Raw genomic sequence first — 20,943 nt, forward strand, 5'->3', positions numbered from 1 at the left:
ATCATCTCTCACTTAAAGGTGGCATACTCCTATTAGAGTCTATATCAATCCGCCAAAAAGCAGCGGGAGAACATCTTTTGTGACCTTTTATCAATCATAATCTAGTTTTTTGTGGCTTGCATGTTAAAGAGCATTAATGGAAGTACATGTGGTGAGAAAATTGGGTCAATTGAGGCAATTTTAGACCCCTTTAGGCCTCCCAGGAGCAGCGTAGGAAATTTGTTTACCACTGAGTGAAGAGGTTTGTTTACAAGTGACAAAAACGTCCGGCTCGGATAGCCAAAAAAATCTTCATGGTCATGGTACGGAAACCTGATAGTGCCATAAAAGGCCAATTTGTCAGCTATCCGGTGATGGGTAACGTTTAGCTAGTGAAAACTTCTATCTAGACTTAGAGACCACATTACTTTTGTGATTTAGTGTGTAAGTCAATGGGGCTTTTAATGGGCGTATGCTACCTTAAGCAAAAATGCCAAATTTTTCATTTTAAGTGCTAGAAGTCTCAATTTTGGACCAAAGTAGTTGCTATGGTGTGTAAATATGGTTTTCAAGCAAACGTCTGAAAATTTCAAGCTTGGGTGATTTTTACGCATAAATTAGTATTACAGCCTTAAAGTACCACAAAGAGCATGGGCGTTTCTATACATGAGACTAGAACAACATTTTAAGCATTTCTGACCAGTTTTCCTCCCCAATAAACTATTGGGTCATTAAGCCTTGACCTACCAAAGCTTCCGTAATTTTATTCCTTCCTTGACCCTGGTAAGTAGGTGCCAAATGCACGATATTCAAAATCCTTCACAATCAGACCAAAATGCCTATCGTGTGTATGACGTGAACGACTAAGTTCAGTGAAATTTGACATCTGTGGGCACCTAAAGTACATGGTAACCATATTTTAAGTTAATTTTGCTAAAGTTGGAAGTACCTGGTGTTTGACTAAGGACAAATACTCAGTTTCAATGCATGAAATACCCATAATGTTGTTAGCTTAGGCCTCAGTTCATAATGGCGCTACGTTAGTACCCTAGACCACGTCTACACCAGCTGTAGCACAATGTTGTATGAGGTCTGTATCCTAAGTTGAGTGGCTGCTGAGTGCTAAAACCTTGCACAGAGAATGTTTTGAGTCTTGTTCAGCAAATAATCCACAAAGGTATGCATTTTCTGCTCCTGCATATGTGCATCAAGGGGTTTTGAGCCTATTTTCACTATCATTAGTTTTCTGTTGTTTTGTCAATTTTCAGAGAAAGCTGATGTGCTAAGTCCTCAGCATTCACAGCTATATACTTTGAATGGGTGTGGTATCAATGGACTCAACTGGTTAGATGAGGTAACAACAAATCCCAAACAACTCTGACAGCAGAAAGAGATATCCTGATGCTTCCATTGGAGATCTACTGTAGTAACTACAGTATAGGAACCAGTGCTCGCCACCAATGGAGAATAAGGTAATTTGACGTTGTTGTTCTTTGCCGAGCAACAAATTTGAATGTTTTATCATGAAATATGCCCCCCTATCCACCTCTCTTCCCTTATAACTGTCTTTAATACATTGTAACAACCTATGCACAAACCTTTAAATGGACTGGATATGCTGTTGAGGTGAACAGTGTATAGCATTTCAGTAATCGTTCCTTTTGACTACTGTACATACTGTTACAGTGTGTTTCAGTGTGTGGCCATTGAGCGTGTCGTATGAAGAATATAGTAGGCGATCATTTATTTAGTAACAGACTTGGTTTATTATTGTACTTCAGTAGCCATATTCAATTTTGAGTGTAATATGAAGAGCAAGTACGGTAGCTCATATTGATCAGCTACATAAATGTACTTGTCACATCTCCTTTCCTTTAGATTTTAAGTCACGTCACAACTTGGTGAATGTAAACAGCATGCAATACAACTTTACTCTATACGAGCATATATACTTATGTTCATTACGTTAAATGCACTAACGCTAAACTCAAGTAAAACAAATATAAAAAAAAAGATAAACATAAGTTTTTATAGGGAGCCTAAAACAGCACCTTTAACAACTTTACTACGACTAAGTGGTATAATCTCTCGGATAGCTTGGGACACGCGTTACTCTACCTGAACGTGTCTGCTGTGGAAGTCTGTCTGAGTAATCTTTAACAGTGTGGGGGTTTTGTGTGTGTGGATCAGTTTGAGTAATTTCTTGCTCAATTGTTTCCAGTGGTTCGGGGTTGGGTGTGTAAGTCTCCTTTGTGTGTCACAAGTGTTTCCTGTTTCTGCGATATACACGCCTCTTTTCAGTCATAACTTCATACGACCTGGGCGACACTTGGTTTTGGACAATTGCCTTTTGCCACTCTTGACGCTTGGATGGTGGCATAATCCTGACTGTGTCTCCGGTGTTAAATGTTGGAAGTGAATGTGAGCCTTTATCATGATAGTAGGCTTGTCTTGCCTTGTTTGATTTAATCTGCTCTGTCACCTTTGTTGGCACAGCAGGTTTCAACAGTTTACTGCTAGTAGGAAGCGGTGTCTTTGTCCTACGACTAAACAAGCGTTGGGCTGGACTGGAGTCCATGTTTTGAGATGGAGTGTTTCTATAAGCTAAGATAGCTAGATATGGGTCTTTCCTTGCTCTTTTTGCTTTGGTGATTAGTAACTTTGCCATCTTGACTGCTTGTTCCGCCCTACCATTACTTTGAATTCCTAATCCCGTTCAAATTGTTTGAACTCAAATTGGGGTCCATTATCAGACATGCAAACGTCTGGGATACCATGACGAGCAAATTGCCCTTTCAGTTTGTGTATCACACTGTTGGAGGTGGTGTCCTGGAGAAAGTCAATTTCCCAAAAACCAGAAAAATAGTCGACTGTCACTACATAGTTACGGTCATGAACATGGAATAGGTCTACGCCAACTTTGGACTATGGTCTTCGCTCTATTGCATGTGGCATCAGTGGCTCTTTGGGCTGATTAGTTCCCACAGAAGCACACACGTCGCATGTTTGGATGTAGTCCTTCAGCTCGGCATTCATACCTGGCCAATACAGGCATTCACGAGCACGGCGAAGACATCCGTCTATTCCTAAGTGCGAAGAGTGAATTTTATGGAGCATTTCCCTCCTGAGTGTTTTGGGAACAACAACTCTTTCACCACGGATTACCACGCCATCCTGCACTGTTAAGTCATCCCGACATTGGTAGTAGGGAGTCACACACTGTGGTAAGTAATTTTTAGACTGTGGCCACCCATTGTGAATGATGGTAATGAGTGTCTGCAGTGTACTATCAGATGTTGTGTGCGCTTGTATTGCCTGTTTTCTGGAATCAGTTATGGGTAGTTGATACACCATGTTTACTGATTCTACCTCTCTAGAGGTATGATCTTGAGGTTTTCCTGGAAGATACGCTCTGCTGAGCGTGTCAGCCTGCTGCATCTGTTTGCCTGGCCTATAGCCTAAGGTTACGTCATATCTCTGGAGTCGCAACAACATTCGTTGTAGGCGTTTTGGTGCCTTATACAACGGTTTGCAGACGATGCTTTCCAGTGGTTTGTGATCAGTTTGTACAGTCACTCTACGACCATACGTGTATTGGTGAAATCTTTCCAACCCAAATATGACACACAGGAGTTCTTTTTCTATTATCGCGTTTCTATGTCACTCAAGGCGCGACTAGCAAATGCAATTGGGTGACCGTCTTTCATTATGGTAGCACCCAGTCCGGACTCTGACGCGTCACTCTGCAAGGTAAGTTCCTTTGCGGAGTCATAGTAGCTGAGCACTGGTTATGAGGTGACTAGGCTCTTAATGTTATTGAAAGCCTTGTCGTGAACTTCATGCCACGACCACTCTGTGTCCTTCAGCGTCAGTTTGCGCATTGGTTCGCATGCGTCACTTAGCTTGGGTAGGAATTTGCTGAGATATGTTACAAAACCAATGAATCTCCGAACTGCTTGCGCATCGGTGGGTTTTGGCATCTTAATGACTGCCTCAACCTATCTTGGATCTGGTTTTAACCCTTGGCTAGTAATCAAATGACCCATGAAGGATACTGTACCTCATCTGTCCTAAACTTGACCTTATCTCTATTGCGTCGCAAGTTTTTCTCTTGACATCTACCCATGAGGTTTCTTACCTTCTGGTCGTGATCACGGATAGCTGCTTCTTTGGTGGGACCTTCCTCATAAACGATAACATCGTCTACAATACATTTCACACCAGGCAAACCCTCTAGGGCCTGATAGTGGCTGCGCATGAGACTCTTGTTTAGGTCTCTGGGGTCGATACATATTCTCATTTTCCCCGGCTTACCACAGTCACTAGACTGGAGACCTAGGGGGTTGGCTCTGAAACTGGCTTTATGATGTTTTGTTTCACAAGCCTATCTAATTCTGCTTTGAGGTTGTCTCGGATTGCCACAGGGAACCTACGGGGTGGATGAACTACAGGTACTGCATTGGGATCTAGCTGTAGTCTATATTCCCCTTCTAGTTGACCTATGCCCTCAAAAACATTGTACTCCTGGTACAGGTTTTCAATTAGTAATTTGCCCCTCCTTCACAACTTTGACGTTTTTACCATCATTTACATTCGTGATCGCATTGACGCCTAGTGGTTTGGCAATGTTTTCATGTCTAACTTCTATGAGACCCATCTGCTGGACCGCTTTGCTGCCCAGCAGAGGGATTGCAATATCATTGTCAACAATCACAAACTCAGCCGGGTATTTCTTTCCATTTTTGGGGTTCACCAATTTTAGTTTGCATTTACCATTTGGCTTTGAGGTACTCCCATTGTACATTGATAATACCTGGCTAGTTTGCTTAATGTTATGCTTACCTAGTTTCTTCATAACTGAGCTTGGTAAGATGTTGCAGGTTGCCCCGCTATCAATTTGAAAAGTGACTCTTACTTCATCTATACTCATGTCAGCGTAAATGTGACTTTGTTGCTTATAGTTAATATAGTTTACTGTATATTGTTCTCTGTCTTTGGAGGAGTGAGCAGGTTCACCGTATTGACGTCCTCAAAGTCGTCATCTGAGAGGGACTCGGAGGAACTGTCTCCAACGTTGGACGCACCTTCCGCTACAGCATTTACCCACGGTTTCCGTTTCATTTTGCCCCTTTTGGGTCCACTCCGTTGGGATCCGCTCGCTGACGCTTTGCGTGTAGCTGTTCTGCATTGAGCTGCAAAATGGTTCTTCCTGTCGCATTTGGAACAGGTCTTTCCATATGCAGGACACTGGTACTTCCCAAAGACGTGTCTGTTCCCACAGTACTTGCATTTCTGAAGTCTGTCGTCTTGCCCGCTTTGTCGGAGCGCGTGCACCTCTGTTTTCGTCTCGATGTGCCGGTAGTAATCGCTCTCTGAGTGCCGAATTTGTGATACCACAAACGATCCTATCCCGGACAAGCGGGTCATGCAATGATTCAAAGTTACATGTTTGTGCCAGGACTTTGAGTTCAGTGATGTATCTGTCCAACTGCTCCCCTGGCTCCTGAAATCTCGTGAAGAATTTGTATCTTTCTACAGTTTCATTTTGCTTTGGGTTGCAGTAGGCATCAAAGAGTGTGAGGAGCTCTCCAATTTTCAGGGAAACATCGGCAGCGCCTGCAGCTGGTACCGGTTTTATAGTCTCATATATCTCACGTCCGGTAGTGCCCATAAGATAGAGGCACATTTTTCCTTTAACTTATCATCTTTGTCAGACATTGCCAGTTCTGCATATAGCTTGAATTCTTCTTTCCAGTGTTGCCATCTGCTTGCCAGTTTGGGAGAAGCAAAATCAACCTTCTCTGGTGGGGGAACTTTATCCATACTGTTATTGTAACTCGCGATCTTCTGGCAGAATTTATTTCAGGAATCGTCTGAATGTTAATTTTAATTCTCCAACGTGTACACGGTTTTGTATTGTACCGGTACGTACAGTAACGCGATTGTTTTCTTTTCTTATTTTCTTCTCACCAGACTGTTGTTTCAAAAGGCTTTGTATATTTGTATTTGTATATTTATTTGTTTCATCACAATTTACAGTGTGACGGGAAGTCTCATATAAAGCCTGTAAGGCTTAACAAAGTAGGAGACTCCCCAAAAAGGAAAAATAAAGAAAAACTTAAGAATAGAAAAAGAAAAGTTAATACCTGTAGTAGCATCTACAATGATGAAATAATCGAATTGACTCTACTTGAAATTAATATTGTTAATAAGCAATCCTAACAATCTTTATAATGATCTTAATCGCAAACACACACAAGAATAAATCCATCAATAGTGAGAAATAATTACAGTTTGGAGATTCCTTTTGAATACAGAGTAAGAAGGCTTATTCTTAACATTATCCTGGAGATTATTCCACGTTTTTATAGCACGAATATGAGGGTTAAAAGAGCTTAAAGTACTTCGTTGGGATAAAACATGCGTTATTACAATGGCGTGTTTGATGGTTGTGGATTAGTCTATTACTACATATAAAATCTTTAAAAGCCTCGGGTAGCAATCCATTCCATGCTTTATATGCAAATGTTGCAAGCTGGACTCTTATAATATCATTTAGTTTTAATAAATTTAATCTTTTGTATAATGGGCTAGTATGATCACGTGGTGCAGCATGTGATATATGGCGGATAGCAATCTTCTGGAGGACACATAGGTGATTAAGATTTGTAGAATAGGTTCCTGACCAAATAGTCGTGCAATAAGTTAATTGGGGTAAAATCAGAGTTATATAGAGTGTTCTGAGTATATTTGGAGGTAAATAATGTTTTAATTTGCATATAATACCAGTATTTCTAGCCACTCTGTTACAGAATGCTGATATGTGATCACGCCACGAAAGTTTATTGTCTATGTGTACACCCAAGAACTTAGTAGTGTTAACCCGATTAATAATTTTATCATTCATGGTAATATTGTGATCCCATCTGAATGAATGACTAGCATTAAACACCATATAATAAGTTTTTCTATATTAAGAGATAATGACTGTATTATCACCGTATTATCACTGTATTAACTACTGTATTATCACCGTGCTGCAGTGTGTTCCCTTTCGTTGCATTATGAACTAGTCGAACACATCTTACTGTTATAGTTTAGCGTACAATCTGCAGTTCCTTTCTTTGCTTACAGTACCACATCACACTGCATTCTACGTTGCGTCTCGGATTACTGTACTGTTTTATCACATAGTCCTATACATACGATACTGTGTATGCTATTCTAACGGTGCATTCGCATAGCGGAATCTTCCCGAATTGCTGACTAATTCACGGTGATATTCGGGTGATCAGTCCTTCGAATCTCGCAAGAATGTTCCTCAAAATTACTGTATCTTAAGTTTACTTCTGACACCATGTTTCAGTTTGTGGCCGTCGAGCGTGTCGTATAAAGAATATAGGAGGCGATCATTTATTTAGTAACCGACTTGGTTTATTATTGTACTTCAGTAGCCATATTCAATGGAGTGCACAGACTCGTAGTGTGTAATATGAAGAGCAAGTACGGTAGCTCATATTGATCAGCTACATAAATGTACTTGTCACACAGTGAGGCTGTGGTTTACAAATCCCGATGATCCAGTTTTGGCAAAGAACACCTTCAATTCTCTTCTCTTATTCTTAGTAACTTAACAGTTGCACTGGAGTGACATGCAATATCAGTTTAACATGTTCCAAACAGTTCAGGAATACATTGGGGTATGTCCTGTAGGTCAGTTTGGGAGGAATCAGCTGAGCTAAACAAAAGTAGTTTTCATCACTTTTCAGAGCCAGAGACGAAAAAACCCTCCCCGCTGACCCTTCTCTGGATGACGTTTCTGCAGGTAGGGCAAGCCAGACCAAGTGGACTGTGATCAGGGATACCAATACAACCTGCAGGAATCATAGATGCACCCAAATTGGTCAAGTTTATCAAAATTGGTGACTGGAAATGTTGTTGCAGACGTAGACCTGGTTACTGCTTACACAGTATTGCTCATATGTGTATTTACACACTGCACCTTGCATACTGAAATCTCTGAAAATACATCTTTATGGACCTAAAATGATAATTGCATAGAATTTTGTTGTGGTTTATATTGTGACGACTATAAAAAGTATCACATTGGTATTAAAAAATAAAATTCATCTCTCACTTAAGGTGGCATACTCCTATTAGAGTCTATATCAGTCTGCTTTATTGTTCTCCTTCAAGAAAAGTGACAAAAAGCAGCAGGGAACATCTTTTGTGACCTGTTATCAATCATGATCTAGTTTTTTTGTGGCTTGCATGTTGGAGAGCATGAATGGAAGTACATGTAGTGAGAAAATTGTGTCAATTGAGGCCATTTCAGACCCCTTTAAGGCCTCCCAGGAGCAGCGTAGGAAAATTGTTTACCACTGTGTGAAGAGGTTTGTTTACAAGTGACAAAAACTTCCGGCTCGGATAGCAAAAACTCTACATGGTCATGATACGGAAAATTGATGGTGCCATAAAAGGCCAACTTGACAGCTATCCGGTGATGGGTAGCGTTTAGCTAGTGAAAACTATCTAGACTTAGAGACCACATTACTTTTGTGATTTAGTGTGTAAGTCAATGGCGCTTTTAATGGGCGTATGCTACCTGAAGGATTCTTGCCAGGTTTGTTACTGTTTTATTAAGCTTTTTAGATGGACAAGAGTTCACTCTTGTAGCTACATAGTGATTTCAAACACAACCTTTGATTCAAGTTCTACCAATTCTTCCATATCAGAAAGACCTATAGGGTCGTCCCCACATCCATTGCTTGTCTCTCTGTGAGCCATCATAGCGCTGTGATAGGCCCTTAATAGGGCTTGCAAATTAACTAACCTGTTTCCTGAGATTCTGCAAACATGGTTTGTTGTGACTGAGTTGAAAATATCTCATGTCCTTTATCTGCTGGGTTAATTACTCTCTCATACTCTTCCTTGTCGAGCCTTCTATAAGCAGGTTTGCAAGAGGAATTAGTTGCCATATCTGTATCAGAAGAGCTAGGAATATCACCAGTGCAATTGGCATCAGCTTCAGCAGCTGTTCAAGCAGTAAAGCCAAACCTGTTACCTGGCTTGAAGGTTGTTGCATGCCTATCAAACATGCCTTTCCTTCTACCCATTGTTCTAAATACTAATCAGTTTTTATCCTTAAAATATACCAATTTTCCAGTGACCTATTCACTAGTTTTGTTTGTAAGCATTTATTGGAAGTCTAAGCAGTTGAATAGCTGCACATTGAATGATACAAGACAAGACTTACACTGAGACACCATATGAAGATTCACACAATAGACAGAGATAAACAAAAATGATATAAGTCATTACTTCTGAAACTATCATAAAAAGAGGTTTAAAGTGGATTTTAGAAATGTCAACTGTTACTTAAACTGGCATACTCCTGTTAGCTTCTATATCAATCGGCACCAAGTGTGCTGTTTCAGAAAAGGTGCCAAAAAGCAACAGGAGACATCTTTTTTGATATGTCATCAATCACTGGACTGGTTTATGTTTTTAGTTCTACCATGTAGCTTGTATTCTCTCTCTCTCTGAGTTGTGCTCTCCTCCTTCTGTATGCTCTGTCTCTCTTATATAGTCTATCATACTGTTGTTTCCTTTGCATCTGTTTCAGAGTCTGGATACATGGACTATTTGAGCTCACCTCTAATCCTGCAGCTTCCATCTTCCTGGCTATGGACTCTTCAGGCCCTTTATTTGTAATGTTTGTGGCACTGTGGTCACTGTACTGACTGTTGCGTGAAATGTTTGTGCTATGTTTTGGATTGGAAACTCGAAAGCATTATTGACTACCTCTGCTTTTTGAGTGGAAGTCTGAAACTGAGTGGACCATAAACGTTTGCTGCAGGTGGGTGTCTCAGGTATTTCATTTATAGTACTGATTTCGCTTGACTCCCGTTGAAATTTGTTAAAAGGAAAATAAACAAATTTCTTCGTTTTTTATCGAAATTTGCCGATTTTTATCGAAATTCCACAAATTTTAACGATTGGTGATCTCAGTCATTTCCTTCGTGGAATTTTCAACGATGCGTTGAAATTCTTTTTTAAACGAAATAGAAGGTCAATATGTGGTAAAGCGAAACGTCGGAAAACGCGTAACTTCGTTTATTAGTATCAATTAGACTTTGGTACAGTTGTTTGAAAGCAAGAATATTTACAAAAGCATTCTCAGGCTTGCATGAATAGTAACACTCAAAGAAACATGTAGTAAAACTGATGGGGGACATTTTCTGACTGAACCCCAAACACAGTGACATAAGTCATAACTTTGCCAGGCTATCTTGGAGGTTGCAGTACAAGCTATGTACCACGAGGCACCCTTCCAGATAAGTTGGAGTGCTGTGTAACCATTAAAATAACAATGAATGGACATAAATAAACTTGGTTTACTTGCAGATTGCGAAAAATAGTTATTCTTAAGAGATGTAAATTTGGTTTTTTATTAGAGTTGAAGTATGAAACTTTGTTTCCGAGCGAAAAGATGTTACTTGAAGCAAAATAAAGATGCCCCGCCCATTCTGCTAGGACGCTTCCATTTTTCAAAAATGCGTTTTCTCTTTCTATTTTTTTCTATTTTGTTTAATATAGATTTGGCATGAGACATGTTAATCAGGTTAACTTTGATGGAATAATTTTATACCAGAAGTGGAAAAACTTAACAGTTATTACTTTCATTTCGGATCATTTCCGAACAAGATAACACACTAAGGGTGTGACCGTTTAAACGATTAACTGTTTAACCGGCCGCAAATGCACTATCCGTTTAGAAAATCACAAACCGTATAAACGGAAAATTAAAAAAAAAAAATCAAATACATTTTAAACATGAAAATTATTTAAAAATATGTAAAGAACTGAGTAATTTACTGCAAACTATCAATAAAAAACAGAAAAACGATGTTTTAGGCATGAATAATGTGTTCAATATAACTATAGTAGCAGGCCAATAGTCACAAGCTCATGATAGTGTCGTCAATTTGTTTTCTCAGTTTACATTTGCGACATATTCACACGTGTACATCGATCAATGGCATGTTGAAATCCCGTGTGAAAATATGTTGACCCCAAAAGACGGAAATGGTCGTTCTAGAAAGTACTGTCATAACATTAACAACACAAGGCCAGTTTGCTCTCTCAGGTCTGCACGTGTACAGCCATTTTTTCACACATGGTATTATGCTGTGCATGCATTGCGGGCGGGATTGCGGCAAACATAAAAGAATATGAATGAAAATGATAAACCTTACCATATTTTTCACAAATATTGATGCTTAGATAAGTGCTTCCTCACAATCAACGAGCCGCCCAAAATTCGCTCCGCCTACGTAAAACTTATATATATATATATATATAACACGTGGAAAAAGTTCGAGTTTTTAGACACATAATTCCCACTGACATTGGTCATAGAACACAAGTAGGTCATTGACATTTGAACTTGCCCAAGTTCATCGCACCATGGGAATGACACAACACATTGAACATGATGTTACATTCTTCCGCCATCTGGACGCCGAGTGTAAATTTTGGTGCAATATGCAAATTATGAATGGTACTGCGCTGCGCGGTTAAAATTTAACCTATTGCGACACCAATTTTGGGAAGCTGTTGTTGAAGAAACTTTTGTATTAAATGTAAAGTACTGTATCATGTATGTGACACAAGAGAAAGAAAATCAAATCGGAGGCTGCTACAACCCATCGCAAAACATGTGCGTGCGTAATTTGTTTTCTAAGCATGACTTTTAATGAGTAAGCAGGAAAGGTGGGTAAGTTTGCTAAGTTGGGCGATTTTTTGTTTAAAATCTTGTGATAGATAGACAAATATATTGTTTTTTTTCTTCAAAAGTTACGATGTTGCCGAAGGCCGAGTTATATAAATTCAGTGATCTGAACTTCTGAAGACCACGATATACTGATCAGGTGTGTTATTCTTTTCATCAATTATTACACGTAATGTTCGCAATATTATTGGGCCTAATTAGTAATTAACATGCATTGATCGTTGTCTTGTTGCCTGAATTGCTACTTTTTTGAAAAAAAAAAACCTTAATTATTGTACTCATAATGTCCTGTTTTCATTAAAAGTTGAGTGACATTACGTCGAAAAAGCCGCAATCGGGAAACAGCGTTTAAAAGTTTAACCTACCTGCAGGTTATACGGTTAAATGGTTAGTGAAATATCTGTTAGGTCACACCCTTATAACACACAAAAAAACGACTTTATTGAATGAAAATATACTGAAAACCATATCGCAAAAACACAAAATCGCCTATAACTCAAAAACGGAAGGAGATATCGACTTTTGTCAGCTGCGTAGGGATTTTCTAAACCGAATTTTGATGCGCTCTATCCACCTGTGTCATTTATGAGCTTCTCTGATGTAAGCTGCAGTACGTAATTTCTCTATACCAGTTCCGCAACATTTATTTATGCAGTAAACATTGTTCATGTTCATTTTCTTTCACAACGAATATTCAAAGTTGTGCTCCACACGCTTCACAGATATTGTTTTATGTCGTTCATTTTCAATTCTAGTTTAAAATTACATTTTCGAACGATGCATTGTATGCCTTGTCAAACATTCCTGATTAGTAAAACTAAGGAAGGATATTTGATTGATATGATTTTATGAGCTGTTCCACTTAAAAGATGATGATAAAATCGAAAAACAAAACATTTACTTCTCATGTGATGCATACCGGGAGACTCATAAAAACCCCCTTCTCATTAAATTAAATTTACATGCCGTCAGGCCAGTTGAAAGCCCTCCCCAGTAATGTTTGATCAGCTCTTCCCACTATACACTACTCAAATAAGCAATGAAAATATATTCATTTTCCACAGGTTTCTCCCCAACTTGGGCCCAAGCCACTGCTTTATTTTCTTAGTAGTCATGGAAACAATTGTTTGCAACTCTTTTGCTGGCCAGGTGTTTTCAAGTTTTATTAATAGCACAACTTCTGATTGGTTTATTCAAGATAAACTTTCTATCCCTGCTGGATTGTTCTACTTATATGAATGAATATTTGGTTTTCAATTAACTTAGTTACAGGTAACATCCATTCCATTATGAACAGTAGGGGCAAAATAATGTTTGCTTCTAGAGTAAGCCAGCCAAAGGTTCTGCAGTGCTAAACCCCCCACGAAGATAAATACTATGCTAATTAACAGATGGTAGGCGTGAATTTGACAAAGCCAGGTTTATGATTGGACTAGGCCTCTCAAAAAAGTTTGATCGCTGGGGATATCCAGGGTAGGGAATGCACATGTAAGCAGCATACTGTAGGTGGCCCAGACCCAGGCTGCGACCTTAATAACCAGGGCAGTCCATCTGCATTCGCGGGCAACTTACAGTAGCTGGGTTAGGGGGAAAGTAACAGGATGTTTTTTATTTTGCGTGCATTGAAGCCGGGGGGAGATATTTTGGTTTGAAAGTGAGTGCGGTAAACGGCACTGTAGTACGTCAAGTAACACAGGAATTTATTGGAAAAAAAGATCTCTTTGATATCCAGCTACGACTGTTTCATTGTGTAAATTTTTTTTATTTCTTGTTTTTCTGACGCTGCGTTCATTGGTGAGTTACTTAAACTTATCTTAGTTTAATACTAGCCTATAACTTAAGTACTTGTTACGATCGACCAAGACCAGTTTTTATTATCCTAGCCAAATAATTTTTCAAACACCTAGTACAGAACTTACTCTGTCTTTTATACAATCAAACTTTTGCAACGTTTGTAATATTCCTTGGCCACTTCTGGTATAGTCTGAAAACGGCTGTAGTTACACTAAGGATTCAACGTAGGTCACAACCTCGATATGTCTAGAATTGCCTTTGCCGTTGTTGATCGCGATAACTTTCGTGGAAATTTCGTTGAAACTACGTTGACAACCGTGCCCGCAGTAGTCTAAATCTTAATGAAATTATTTGTTTTTTATCGATTTTCAACTTTTTTTTATCGATTTCCAACTTTTTTTATCGATCGTTGATTTTTTTTCAACGGGAGTTAAGCGAAATCAGTACTGTAGTTGTGTGCTGTCAGTGTGGGATATTAGCAGAGATCTCTTTGTAGCATTTGGCATGAATGGAAATGTGTACTTCCTGCCCCTCTTGCATACAAATGAATGCCTTGGGCAATGTGAATGATTTCCAATGTAGCACTTTGCAAGGCAGTCTTAACATGTTGATAAAGCCTTCACAACTTTGCAGTGGTCGTATTTGAGGGCTTTAATTCCTGCAAGTAGTCACCTCTGCCAGTACAGGGCAGGTCAAGTCCTCTGCAATGCACTTTTGGATCAAGTGCTTCCTAGTCACAGTTTGTGCAGGTAACATATCAGAGGAGAGTACTGCTTTAGCCAGTGCTCTGCGGAGTGACTTGAGTAGGTGAACTTGGTCTAACAGCATATGGTTCTCTGTTTCAGAATGAGTAGCTGCAGCCATTGTACCAGTGAACCCTTTACATGCCTTGCCATCAGCATCAGTTGTTAGGCACTTCTCCTTTAGTGGGTTCTTACCAGTAAGTAATATGGATGCACAAATCTTTCCACCATTCTTTTCATCTTTGACATTGGCATCTTTACTGAACAGCCCTCATTGCCTGGAAATTGCAACTTGTGACCCCTTCTTCTATTCATTTCACCAATTAAGTTACAGTTGTTACTGTGATTGTAATCAAAATTAAATTTATCCATGGTGACATTCTCAACAATTACATCTCTGTATTGGCTTGCACGAACAAATGGAGTCTCACTTTTTGCATTACGCAGACAGGTATGATATTGACGATCATATTCTGCAAAAATTGGAGAGTCTTTTGAGAGGCCATGCAGTTGCAGTGTCTTTTTTATACACCCCTTTTCTGACATATCATTTTCATTCATTTCTTCTATTGCAGGTCCAAACTGGTTGGCTGACTTTTGTAGTGTTCTGACAGCAGGACTGGGAAGAGAGATGCTGCTGAGCAATCTATGAGCTGCACTTGAACTGATCTACATCTGATGCAAGCCTAACTGCCGTGCAATGTTTAGTTCTGTGGGATTCTTGCCAGGTTTGCTTCTTGGTTTAAACCTTTGTAGATGGGCAAGAGCTTACAGTACCTTTGTATCTTCAGAGAATGCATCCAAACACAACCTTTGAGCCAAGTGCCACAAATTCTTCATATCTAAGTTTGCAAGAGGAATAGGTGCCACATCAGAAGGGGTAGGCACGTCACCAGTGCGGTTGGCATCAGCTGTACGAGCTGTAAAACCGAACCTGTTACCTGGCTTCAATGTTGTTGCACGCCTACCAAACATATCTTTCCTTTTACCCATTAAAATATAACAATTTCCTAGTGACCTATTCAGTGGCGTCTTTCGCGACTGACTGCACTTTTGTTCTGAACTTTTTTTTGATACATTTGTCTCCACTGTTGCTCACTTCACAAAGTTATTAGCCTCCCCAACCAAATGTTTTTTACCTACTGAAAGAAAGATAATTTGCAATGTGTTTTTCAATGGTTAAACTGATATTATTATTACCATAAATATTGTATTGACTTCCCCAGTAATTATAACCAATATGGAAGGGTAATAACACAGCATATGATTGTATGTTATTGGCATGCCATGTAAAAACTGGTGCATGACTATATGATATGCACATTGACATGTGTAACACGTGAAACGTGAACAATTTTAGTTATGTTTTTCCCAAATCAGCCCCCCCAAATCATATTGGGCCCCTACGCCTATGACGGTAGTTCTATTAGGCATTTTTTTGGAGTATTCAAAATCATACCAAGTTTTGTGTGGTGGAGTATAAGAATCACGAGATACAATTTATGAAAGTGGCAAGACAAACGTGGTAAATATGACTGATTAAAGGCCAATTTTGACCGAAATTTTTTCAATTTTTAGGTCATTCACAATCACAGGAATATATGAATAGGCCTAGATAAACTGTAGTGCGACAGTCGGAAATTCCAACTGTCGCACTCCAATTTTCCAACTATCGTCAGTTTTATCAAGTTCGGGGGTGAGACACCCCCCACACCCACCCACCCCCCACGTCCCTGGGTGTAAGTCACAACTTCTCAAACAATCATTAAAAGAGGTTTAATGTGGAGTCTAAAAAATTTCAATTGTTAGTTAAGATGGCATAATCCTATTAGCATTTACATCAATCCACCACAAGTGTTCTCATTCAGAAAAAGCAACAGGAGAACAACTTTCTTGATATGTTATCAATTAGGGTCTGGTGTTTTCTTGGCAGGGATGTTAAGGAGCATGAAAGAGAGTACAAGTGATACAAAAATTTGGTCAGTTGAGGTAAGTTTAGACCAATTTAGGCCTCCCTGGAGCAGCATACAAAACTTGATTTCTGCTGAGTAAAGAGGTTTGTTTACAAGTGAGGAAAACTTCAGTCTCTCATAGTAAACAAGCAATCTGCATGGTTATGATATAGAAAATTGAGGGTGCTATGAATGGCCAACTTGTCAGCTATCCAGTTATTGGTTGCATTAAGCTTGTGAGAGCTAAATAGATTAAGGGATCACATTACTTTTTGATTTAGTGTATATTGGGGCATTTAATAGGTGTATACTACCACAGACCCTTTTATCATGCCGACTAGTATTCAGCAATTGGTTGAGCAATATTGTGTGTCTATGTGTAGGACATTTTATTTGACCACATAAGAATCATAAACATTTTCAGAAGTCAAACACCTGTTAACAAACAATTTACTAACTTGTTAGTACAGTACTTTTATTTTACCATCATTTGGTCAGCATAGAATGCCATTAGTTGAATCACAGAAACTATATTTGATAAGTTGAAACTATGAACAATCACAGTGTGTTTTGTTTGTTTTCTATCAAAATAGGAATTAATGGCCAAAGATGTTCAAAATTCCAAGGCTGCTACTAGTGCTTGAGGGAAGACTAAAAGCAGAAAGAATGCCTGATGACAGAGAAAGTAGACATATTATACAGACACTGTGTTACTACATGGTAGGATATACATGGCTAAAATAGGTAAACAGTTTAATACTGTAAACTCACACTATATCATTGCCAATCAGCTCTAATAATCACGAGGAGCGATTTAATGCTTCAACGTTACGCTGGATTAACTATCTCAAGACCCGACTTGTATTCGACAGATACTAATAGTGGGCCCAACTTACAATAAAGTGAGCCTAACAAGTAACTTTGAAACACTTCTTAAGTTCAGGCTCAACCTTGAAACTAATTTTTCTCGATGACCTTCAAAACTTGTTTTGCGACAAGCTCTGCTAACCTTTCAACCAGAGACAAAAAAAATCATATTTGCTAACGCTGGAAATGATGCTGATTTAATACTTGCGCGCGGATTCCTCAACATCATGTGTATTTACTGCGTTACTAGCGGGGCCCTATGTGGGTGAAAGTGACTTGTATGTGCTTCCTCGTGCACTGCTGACAGCTAGCCGCCCGGTTCATACATTTGTATACTCCCACCTACGAAAACCAGTGTCTAATATTTATAATATATATATGTTTATGAGCTTGCCGAACGTTACAACATCATACAGAAAGCCATGCCGGACAAAATTATATTTAATGATTATAGTAACATATACATTAGTTACTATTTATAAATATATGATATGCAAATATGTCATGCATAACCTATATACACGAGGTGTATGAGTAATCTGAATATAATACGGCATTACTTGTATATATATATATTATATTTAATGATTATAGTAACATATACATTAGTTACTATTTATAAATATATGATATGCAAATATGTCATGCATAACCTATATACACGAGGTGTATGAGTAATCTGACTATAATACGGCATTACTTGTATATATATATATATATATATATATATATATATTTTTATGTATATATATATATATACTGTATATACTGTGTATATATATATATATATATATATATATATATATTTATATATATATTATAGATATATATATATATATTGTAATAAACGTTAACTATTTCGAGTCCATTGCTGCTCGGAGTTCAGCGATCGTCAGGCCTACTGATCTGTAATAAAGTATGGGTTGCTATTCCACGAACTACCATTTGGGTTTGACATGGCTGGGTGGTTTCCTTTTGTGTCTGTTGCCATGTCTACAGGTAGAGATGAGCTCGCTTCTCTAGTTGAGCGTGTTGCCTTTGAGGGTGGTAATTTGGAGCTTTTCTTTGCAAAGATTGCATAGACCAGACTGCCGCTTGTGCGTTTGGACTGTGACACAATTTCCCAGTGTATTGAATATTCAGCTTTTTGCTCCTTGAGTTGCCAGATGTGTTTAGAGAGTTCCGTTTCTTTCTTATATCGGTCATGTTGGAATGATTTGGTGTGGTGTTGTATCTCTTCTTAAATTCACTGCTCGCGAGGCCTATGTATGATGCGTTGTTGGTTCCTGACGTGACGGTGGCTTTGTAAATGACGTCATTAACCAAGCAGTTGCCGCGAAGTGGGCAACTGTCTACTTCTCGGCAGTTGCATGTCTTTTCCTGGGGGGGTTGGCTCGTTTCTTTCATGACCTTTGAGTTGTGTGACTTGATGATCTGTTGCATGTTTCTCATACAGCTGTAACTTTATTTTGACTGTTGATCTGTTGAAGATTTGTGTAGCTTGTTGGTCTGTAGGAATTGCTTGTCGATGAGTTTTAGGAAGTCCGCCGCAAAGTTGGTTTTTACGATTTTGCTGTATGTGGGGTTGTACCATGTGATTTTTCTTGACCTGCGTTTCTTGTTCTGTTTGGTGTTTTTGTTTTCCTTGTTTTGGTATTTGATAGTATAGTTGTATCCAGCTCACTGGAGGGCATGATTGTAGGTGGGTGCTGCTTTCTTGAATGTGTCCTGGTTAGATGATAGACCAGAGACTGTTCTTTCGATGGCTGGCGGTATGTTCTTTATTATTGCGGGCGGGTGGTTCGAGTGTTGGCTTATGTAGATTGGTTCGTTGTTTGGTTTTCTGTAGGGCTGGTACTCGCTGGTATTCATGTTCAAAGTGACGTCAAGGAAGTTGACTGTTTTCAAGTTCGTTTGGACAGTGATTTTTAGTCCACATGTATGAATGATCTTGATTAGGGCTTTTCGTATTCTGTCTGCTTTGCTGCCTGAGCATGACCTCATTACTGGTAGCCCATCGTCCCTGTATAGTCCCAAACCAGTGATATCAGGGTTTTTCTCCAGTTGGTTCAATAGTCCCACCAATTTACAAACTTCCGCTTTGTCAAATGCACCCATTGAGACGTGGAATTGGTTACCCGTGTCTCTCTTCTCTTTTGCCCTTGTGATCGTGAAGGAGAGATCGCCTTGCATGCATGATTGTCTTGTATTCAGTATCACTGATTCTGGTGTATGCTTTGGCCCATGCTAGACATTTGTGTATGAGATCCTTGCTTATTGAAGGGTAAAAATCAACAATATCGAAGACCAGAAAGGTGAGACTGCTCTTTTCCTGTATATTTTTAATCCATTCCAGTACGCTTGTGGTATGTTTGCATTTATGTGGTCAAGCATGGCCTTGCTCACTCGTCCCATTTCAGGGTTTTTTTGTGTTTATTAGCCTGCATTTTGTGTTATCTTGAAAAATTTCTTTGTGGTCCTTGATTGTCATGAAAGCCGTTTTGGGTCCAGTTTTATTTATTCGGTTACCTATTTTTAATTTGTCAGCTAGGATTGTGTATTCATTGTCTATTTCGGTGGCGGTGTTGCGGTCCGCATATTTGTATTTCTGAGATATGTTTACAGTTAGCAACCCACCATATTTGGCGGGGTCCATCTTGTACATGTTCCTGGTTTTGTCCGCCTCTACGAAGATTTCTTTAGAGGATGTGATGTTTTCTATGTCCTTCTTGAGGTTGGACAGGAACTTCTCCGTCACTTCCTTGAACTTAATGTTCTCGACCATTTCCAGCATATCGGACTCGAATGAGACCAACTCCGGGATTTGTGGTGGGACGCATCTCGATTTTAGCCCGTATGCATAGTTGGTGGCGGTGTTGTCCTCGTCACGGCTGGTGTCACTCGTTTCCGCATCGGTGTCAGTGTCGGCCAGGATAAATAATGCTCTCCATCGCATCCGTTTATCAGCTTCTCTGTCATCTCTAGCAGTCTTTTCAAGTATTCTCTAGTTGATGGCAAAGGAATGTTCTTGCCCGAGTAGTTCATGTTGTTCCATACTAAGCTGTAAAAGCATGTACTACTATTAGTAAGTAGAGTGCTCAACCGAGGTTCAGGAGCCAAACTATAAAATATAGCTAAAATACTATCAACGGTGAGAGAGCTCAATACCAAAGTAGAGCATGATATATATATATATATATATTGATATATATATATTGTAATAAACATTAAATTATTAAGAGTCCATTGCTAATCAGAGTTTCACTCTTGTACAAGTAGTTGTACAGCAATCGTCAGGCGTACAATAAAGTATCGGTCGCTATTCCACGAACTACCATACATATATATATATATATATATATATATATATATATATATATAAAGAATAGCGACCCATACTTTATTACAAATCATATATTTTTGTCAAGTTTAGAGGATAAATCTGTTCTTCGTCTGGACAAACATCATATTTCTTTACGCAGGTAGGCGTAGTCCCTCCATATATGATGGGCTGTAATTGTTGTACTCCCCAATCCTTATTCCTGTGAGTCCTGTCACTGTACCCATCCCAAATCCCTACCTTTCTCACCCCTCTGGAATCCATTTAACATTCAACTGTTAGACCACACTGCTACTACTGTAGTTGAACATTACGGTGGAGTAATTGCACACAAGAATAATCAAAACAGAATATTTTGGAAAACAAAAGTCGATAATAAGTAGTTTATAATATAAACAGTATCAGTAAATGGAGCAACAATAAGCTGTAACAGAAACCAACAGGGTAGGATGCAGAGATATTTATATATTGAAA

At 39.0% G+C, this 20,943-nt stretch overlaps 1 long non-coding RNA gene across 1 annotated transcript; it reads left to right on the plus strand.

Moving 5' to 3' along the window:
* Window positions 1-332: 332 nt before the first annotated feature.
* Window positions 333-16,849, plus strand: LOC139960621 (uncharacterized). Its single transcript, XR_011790576.1, has 8 exons — window positions 333-887; window positions 1,248-1,451; window positions 7,749-7,804; window positions 9,605-9,838; window positions 11,839-11,912; window positions 14,413-14,507; window positions 14,886-15,038; window positions 16,244-16,849. It is a non-coding gene; the product is annotated as an uncharacterized lncRNA (long non-coding RNA).
* The last annotated feature ends 4,094 nt before the right edge of the window (window positions 16,850-20,943 follow it).

The sequence above is a fragment of the Apostichopus japonicus genome, chromosome 19, assembly GCF_037975245.1.
Source record: "Apostichopus japonicus isolate 1M-3 chromosome 19, ASM3797524v1, whole genome shotgun sequence".
NCBI classification, from domain to species: domain Eukaryota; kingdom Metazoa; phylum Echinodermata; class Holothuroidea; order Aspidochirotida; family Stichopodidae; genus Apostichopus; species Apostichopus japonicus.